Below are 8,594 nucleotides of genomic sequence, written 5' to 3' on the forward strand. Positions count from 1 at the left end.
GCAGTGACTCTTGATTTCAGCTCAGGTCATGATCTCAGGGTCGTGGGATTCAGCCCTGTATCAGTCTTCACACTGGGCCCGGACTCTGCTTGAGATTCTCTCTCTCGCTCTAACCCTCCCACTGCTCGCACTCTCTTAAATAAATAAATAAGTCAAGAATTAGATGCTGAGTGTGCTTGCTGATATTGGAGTTTCATTTCTTCTAGGTCTTCTTGTTGACAGAAGCAAGAAGTATATATCTATGTTGTTTGTATACATTCATAATTATATTAGTTTCTCTGCCTATCCATTGTATCTATATTAAACTAAACATTAGTGCATACTGATGTCTCTGACTCTAATCTACTTCATTCCAAGTTCCCCCTTTCTTATCTGTAATTTCCATTTGTGACAGTGAGAAACTTGGGTCTCAACAATTCCATTCATTAATTTAATTGTGTGACCAGTTTACAAGTAGAGCAGTTCCATAATTGTTAATCCTTACCCCCTTGAGAAACATGTACTATACTAACTACACATGTGCTTTAGCAACCGAAGTACAACATTTTAAAATAGTTTCTTTTATTTTAGCCAAGCACTTCCTTTTTTTTTTAACTAAACTTATTTATTTTCAGCATAACAGTGTCATTATTTTTTCACCACACCCAGTGCTCCATGCAGTCCGTGCCCTCTATAATACCCACCACCCTGTACCCCAACCTCCCACACCCCCGCCACTTCAAACCCCTCAGATTGTTTTTCAGAGTCCGTAGTCTCTTTCTAATTAACACACTGTTTTCCAGCATCACTTAGGTTAGCTCATTTTTTTCCCTGTCTCCCTTCAGGGAGGTTAAGTCATTGTAGTACATTCACATTTTTTTTTTTCACAGCCTTTGTTCACTCCTGGGATTCTCCTGTGCTCCTGGTTGATTTTTTCAATTTATATATATTAAATTTTACTCTTTCCTATGTATAGCTCTATGGGTTTTAACAAATGCAGAGTCATGTATTCATCAGCACAGTACCACAGAGAATATGTTATCATCATAACATTTCCACTTCCATTCCTTTTGTAAACAACTACTCCTACTTCTCCAAGCCTTGGAAATCACTGAGCTTTTTAATTCCCCCTGATTGTATGTTATATGAATGGAATCACACAATATGGAGACTTTGGGAATGAAGAAATAAAAACTGTCTTTGTTCACAGGTGACATGATTGTCTATGTAGAAAATCTGAAAGAATAGACCAAAAAAAAAATTCTTTGGGGCCTAATTGATTATAGTAAGACTGTACCCTGCAAGGTTAATATATAAAATTCCATCATCTTCTTATATATTGGTAATGAAGAAGTCAAGGTTGAAATTAAAAGCACAAAACCTTTTATTTTAGCTTCCAAAAATGATATACTTAGTTATAAATATGAGAAAATATATGCATGATCTAATGAAGAAAACTATGAAATCCTGATTTTGATGAACGAAACCAAAGAACTAAATAAATGGAAAGATATTCCATTCTCATGGATAGGAAGACTCAATATTGCCAAGATATCATTTCTCCCAACATTATCTATAGACTCTTTACAGTCTCAAATGAAATTATATATATATATATATATATATATGTGTGTGTATATATATATATACCATATGATCATATATATATATATATATATATATATACCATATATACCATATGATCTTCATGCTTCAGGGAACTCAGGACCCTGAGATCATGACCTGAGCCGAAGGAACAGGAACTGCCCTGCCTATGGAAAGGAGACACCTACAATCTTGAGGTACATATTAGATGAGGTTCACCAGAAGCAGTCCTCCAGAGTCAATGATTTGAGTTCAAGTACTTCATTTGTGAGTTTGACCACAGCACTCATAGGACAGTAGGTGAGATAAAGAAGGGAAGGAAGCCAATACATGGTCTCAACAGTAAGTAGAAAATGTCTAAAACATGACTCAGGGTTGCAACATGAGGAATCTAGGGTTTTTTGTTTTACTTTTTCTGACTCATGATTATGGCTGTCACCAGCTAAATTCAACGCCCCACACAAAGCCTAAGCATATTATTGCAGTACAATAAGTCCTTAGTCTAAAAGGTACAGATTCATTTTTTTCTTAATAATAACAATAATACGGGGGGGTAATGAACACCAGGGCATGTGGGAAAAGCACCATTAGCACTGGTTTCAAAAGGGGAAACTGGAGGAGAGCAGCCCATCAACCTACAGATCTAAACCAAACTTTCCAATTGACTTCTCAGAATTAAGGCAGAATTTAATCTCTGTCTTTCACAGGTGTCATATTTGTGGACTCCTTGTAAACTCAAGAACAGATAACATGGATATTATTTATCAGTTTCTTAAAATTTGTAACATTTAGCTATAGCACCAGAGAAAATAGAAAAGAGAAAAACACAATAAAAATGTGGTAGATAAAAACCAAAACTAATTTCCAGAAATGGGGATAAAATGTTTATCAGAGGGAATATAGTTGATGGTGTTACAAGATTTGTATGGTGATACATGATGGCTACACATGTGGTGAACATAGTGTAATGAAGACAGTTGTCAAATCATTATGTTGTACACCTGAAACTAACGTGGTGTGTTAACTATACTTCAATAAAAAGAAATACATTTGAAGTGGCAGGGGTGTGGGGGGTGGGAGGTTGGGGAAACCAGGTGGTGGGTATTACAGAGGGCATGGATTGCATGGAGCACTGGGTGTGGTGCGAAAATAATGAATACTGTTATGCTGAAAATAAATAAAAAAGAAATTTTAAAAAAAGAAATACATTTCAAATACCAAAAATAAAAATAATTTTAAATGATTAATCAAAATTACTCAAGGTATGGAAAAGTCACATTAATTTTTTTAATTTTTTATTTTTTATAAACATATTTTTTAATTTTTTATTTTTTATAAACATATATTTTTATCCCCAGGGGTACAGGTCTGTGAATCACCAGGTTTACATACTTCACAGCACTCACCAAAGCACATACCCTCCCCAATGTCCATAACCCCACCCCCCTTCTCCCAACCCCCCTCCCCCCGGCAACCCTCAGTTTGTTTTGTGAGATTAAGAGTCACTTATGGTTTGTCTCCCTCCCAATCCCATCTTGTTTCATTGATTCTTCTCCTACCCACTTAAGCCTCCATGTTGCATCACCACTTCCTCATATCAGGGAGATCATATGATAGTTGTCTTTCTCTGCCTGACTTATTTTGCTAAGCATGATACGCTCTAGTTCCATCCATGTTGTTGCAAATGGCAAGATTTCATTTCTTTTGATGGCTGCATAGTATTCCATTGTGTATATATACCACATCTTCTTGATCCATTCATCTGTTGATGGACATCTAGGTTCTTTCCATAGTTTGGCTATTGTGGACATTGCTGCTATAAACATTCGGGTGCACGTGCCCCTCTGCATCACTACGTTTGTATCTTTAGGGTAAATACCCAGTAGTGAAATTGCTGGGTCATAAGGCAGTTCTATTTTCAACATTTTGAGGAACCTCCATGCTGTTTTCCAGAGTGGCTGCACCAGCTTGCATTCCCACCAACAGTGTAGGAGGGTTCCCCTTTCTCCGCATCCTCGCCAGCATCTGTCATTTCCTGACTTGTTGATTTTAGCCATTCTGACTGGTGTGAGGTGATATCTCATTGTGGTTTTGATTTGTATTTCCCTGATGCCAAGTGATATGGAGCACTGGAAAAGTCACGTTAATTTTTTAAGTGAGAGAGGGGAGAGAAATGAGAATTAGAGTGCAAATATATGTATGTGCTACACAACATAACAAATTATGTCTCTACACACAGCTTGTTTCTTCCATATGTAAGTACAATGAAAGGAATTAATTGCCCTCATGGGGGTTCAGTTTCCCCAGAGAATTCCATTCCTGTACAATTTTCTCCTTGTTCTTGTTCATTAGGCACTGAAATCCCATCGTGATTCTGTATGACATTATTTAAAAGAAACAGACGTTGAGCAGAGCTCATTTTGTTCATCATTTATTGAACTAAAAGCTAACCTTGTAGACACCAGCTTCTGTCCAAACTGGGTATTTGCAGTGAGTCTTCAATGACAGGCAGGGAAGACATCCTGAAATAAAAATTAAACTCACTCATGTTGAAAAGTTAAGCTCTTACTAAGGGCTTACATCTGCCCTTATTTGCTTGTCACAAATACAATTCTAGAAAGTCTGTGGTACAGATAATTTCATTATATCCTTATCATAAATAAGGAAATTGAGATCAGTAGGAGGTAAATCATATTCTGATTACTTCAAAAAAAATCCACGGTAGATGCACTACTTAAATACAGGTTTCTTAGGAAGGCCTATATTAATTATCCTTTCTCCGTATCTTCATGCTTCAGGGAACTCAGAATGTCTTGACCAGAACATGAGACAGAATTTCTCTGACATTACATTCTTCCAGGGCTGAATTTCTGATTGCAGACTCACAATTCAGCACTGTCTTTCCTTTCTTTTCAAGAGCAAGGTGAGTTTCTAGATTCAGTCTACACTTGCAGTGAAAGCTGTAATTGATGCAGAAGCAGCGGGGTGTCTACATCTTCTGTGAGTTTTTGAGCTCCTATCTGGTTGTTTGAACACTATTTCTGAATATTGGCAGAAGTACAGGAGTCAGGAAAAAACACTGTAATCAAGAAAGTGCAGAGGAATATTTCTGCAATTCCACGTTGCCTTTCTTAAGAGGTTAAGAAAACCCTGTGATAGACAGTACTCTAATTGGGTAGGTGTTAAATAAGTCCTATTTACTGTGTGTTTTGTCACTGAGGGGATAGCTAACCAAACACGGTGAAATGACACTTTCTTCCTTTCCAGAAAGATGATCAGGAAGCTACTAAGACCCTTCCATATTTTTCACTATTATTTACCTACAACCATGCTGTCTTGGTGATCACAGCTTTGTAGTAAAGCTTGCTACTCCATTATTACCTGTTCATCTAGAAAATCTGACAATACAATGATTAAAGCTACAGGAATTAAGATAAGTTAGACAGTTATATCTAAGATATAGATATACCTATCTATATCTTAACTATCTCATACGAGGTGTAGAATTTTAAGAAGACACATAACTTCTCAACTCCTCATTTTCTTAGCAGTAAATAAGACTATTTGTATGTGTATGTGTGTGTGTACGCCCGTGTGTGTACATACCCAATTTATGTCTCTTCCTATTCTGCTCTATTTATCATCATGAACATGATCATTATCATAATCATCAGTATCATCTATCAGTATCATCTTTTTTTTTTAAAGATTTTATTTATTTATTTGAGAGAGAGACAGTGAGAGAGAACATGGGCAAGGAGAAGGTCAGAGGGAGAAGCAGACTCCCCGTGGAGCTGGGAGCCCGATGTGGGACTCGATCCTGGGACTCCAGGATCATGACCTGAGCTGAAGGCAGTCGTCCAACCAACTGAGCCACCCAGGCGCCCCTATCAGTATCATCTATTATCCATATTATTTGTCTCTGGGTCTATGAGACCAGCTACACATAAGCAGGAATTTTAAGCTGTTGCTAACCTCAGGAGAGCTAATAGTCATCATAGAACACAGAAAATGATATATATGTGTTATCATAATAAAATATTATGTAAATGAGGTGTTGACAAACATAAAAACTTTAAGGTGAAGACATGAAAAAGAATGTGTTTAGGACCCAGGAGGGAGATGGTAAAGAATAGCAGTTACCAAAGAATGCATGTCTTTCACAAAGCTTCAATTAAAAATATAAAGATTTGTGATTTTTCCCATGAATAGATCTGCACATTAGCATCAACCACCATGCCATGAATTTTCACCCCTCAATATCTGTGATCCAGCTCAGTGTTAATAAGAATGACAATAAGAATGAGTCTCCGATAGAGGGGTAAGGTAAAACATGGATCTCAAGAAAGAAGTTAAGAAAAGGAAATTTTGAAGATTTCTGGATTCTCATACAAAATGGTTGACACAGCCATGAGCAGAGAGTGAAAAATAAGGTAAAAACAAAACATCTGCATGGACAGCATATACAAAAAGGCAAATCAAAGGTTAAGACCAACAGACTTAAAACCCAGTCCCCTAGAGAGAAGGGGGTTGGGGTAAATTGGAAGGGGAGGTGAATCATGAGAGACTGTGGACTCTGAAAAACAATCTGAGGGGTTTGAAGTGGTCGGGGGGGTGGGAGGTCGGGTACCAGGTGGTGGGTATTATAGAGGGCACGGATTGCATGGAGCACTGGGTGTGGTGAAAAAATAATGATACTGTTATGCTGAAAATAAATAAATGAAAAATAAAACCCAGTCCCCTATATCTGCCACCTGACTTTCCTTTTTTTTTTTTTTTTTAAAGATTTTATTCATTTATTTGACAGAGAGAGATCACAAGCAGGCAGAGAAGCAGGCAGCGAGAGAGAGAGGAGGAAGCAGGCTCCCCACCGAGCAGAGAGCCTGATGCGGGACTCGATCCCAGGACCCTGAGATCATGACCTGAGCTGAAGGCAGTGGCTTAACCCACTGAGCCACCCAGGCCCCCCCACCTGACTTTCCTAAACAAACATAGAGACCATTGTTCTAAGCTGATAATATTATAGTTATTAGTCTTAAGGACTGTGCTTGGCACCCTCATTAATTTAAATTCAATTAGCCAACATAGCACATCATTAGTATTTACTAATTCCTTTTATACATTATTTATTTAAATTCTTACAATAATCCCTTGAAGTAGGTCCCAACAACACTTACTTTGCTGGTATATAGAGACTTAAAGAAGTTAGGACAAATGTCCCCAGTCATAAATGGTAGGGGTGATATGTGACTGCATACACATGGTTCTCAGAGACCAAACCTTTACATCCAATGCTATACCTTCTGTTCAGAATTGGTTTTGTTGATTGCACATGGCTCTCGTGCTGCATTTAGCCCTCTGTATCTACTATGCATTTATTTCTAAATTATGTTTAACTATGCTACTCCATGCATTAAGTTCAATACAATACACAGGTAAGTGTAAATTGAACAAAATTAGAGTCAATTAATAACAACACTAATGTTGGGAACACTTTTGATTGTGTCTAAAGCTTGTCTTTGTTCATTAATACCTACTTAAACTTAAATAAATTACTTGATCTCTCAGTTACCAAATTATTAGATATCTATAGGGGAGGAATAGCTAATCAATCTAATAGGACTGATGAGAGAGTTAAATGAATATATACATATAGAGCACCTGGCAATTGAGCATTGTAGAATTGTCAGCTATTATACTTAAAAGGTATGATATAGGATATCGATTAATTCCAGGCATGTGAAATTGGACAACTCATTAGCCTTTCCTGCAACTCAGTTTACCCATATACAAAATCATATACATACGGTTATACACACTATACATAATCTAGAAGTTGGGAAGATGATATGTAAAAGCTTATTTATCAAAAAGCTTATTACTCTAAAGAGAGTTGTCACTAAATTGGGTTGCCATGACATGTTTCAGATATGGAGAATATTGAAGAACAAATTATTGCTCTAATAAAATAATGCTCGTACATTTCCATTTCTGTGCAACTAGTTTCGTTCAACATTGTGTTCCTTTCATTGCCATAGAACATCTTGTGATATGCAGACCAGTTCCATGAAAAATAACACAGAGGTAAAAGAATTCATCCTGCTGGGACTAACCAATGCCCCAGAGCTGCAGGGTCCTCTCTTTCTAATGTTTACCCTCCTCTACCTTGTCACTCTGATTGGGAACCTGGAGATGATCATGCTGATCCTGCTGGACTCTTGTCTGCACATTCCCATGTACTTCTTCCTCAGTAACCTGTCTCTGGTGGACTTTTGTTACCCCTCAACAGTCACTCCCAAGGTCATGGCTGGATTACTTATAGGAGATAAGGTCATCTCCTACAATGCATGTGCTGCACAGATGTTCTTTTTTGTACTCTTCCCAACTGTGGAAAGTTACCGTTAGCTTCAATGGCCTATGACCTCTACGCAGCAGTGTGTAAACCCCTCAATTACACCACCACCATGACGACAGGTGTGTGTGCTCGTCTGGCCATAGGCTCTTACGTCTTTGCTCTTCTAACTGCTGCTATTGATATTGGAGACACATTCAGTCTCTCTTTCTGTATGTCCAATGTGGTTCATCACTTTTTCTGTGATATTCCAGCAGTCATGACTCTGACTTGCTCAGATAAAGACATTAATGAGTTGATTCTTGTGCTTATTTCAAGTTTTAATATCTTTTTTGCCCTTCTTATAATCTTGATTTCCTACCTGTTCATATTTATCACTGTTTTTGAAGATACAGTCAGGTGAGGGATACCAGAAGGCTTTATATACCTGTGTTTCTCACCTTGTTGCAGTTTCTATATTTTATGGGACAGTCATCATCATGTATATACAGCCAAGTTCCAGTCATTCCATGGACACAGACAAAATGGCATCTGTGTTTTATACTATGGTCATCCCCATGCTGAACCCTATGGTACACAGCTTAAGGAAAAAGAGGTCAAGAATGCATTCAAGAAGTTTGTTAAGAAGGCAAAATATTCTCTAGGTTTAGTTTTCTAG

The 8,594-nt window shown here is 37.6% G+C and overlaps 1 pseudogene; it reads left to right on the forward strand.

Annotated features, from left to right (window-relative positions):
• The first annotated feature begins 7,650 nt into the window (after positions 1-7,650).
• LOC131822691 (olfactory receptor 5B17-like) lies at positions 7,651-8,594 on the forward strand (annotated as a pseudogene).

Source organism: Mustela lutreola, chromosome 1 (genome assembly GCF_030435805.1).
Source record: "Mustela lutreola isolate mMusLut2 chromosome 1, mMusLut2.pri, whole genome shotgun sequence".
Taxonomy (NCBI): domain Eukaryota; kingdom Metazoa; phylum Chordata; class Mammalia; order Carnivora; family Mustelidae; genus Mustela; species Mustela lutreola.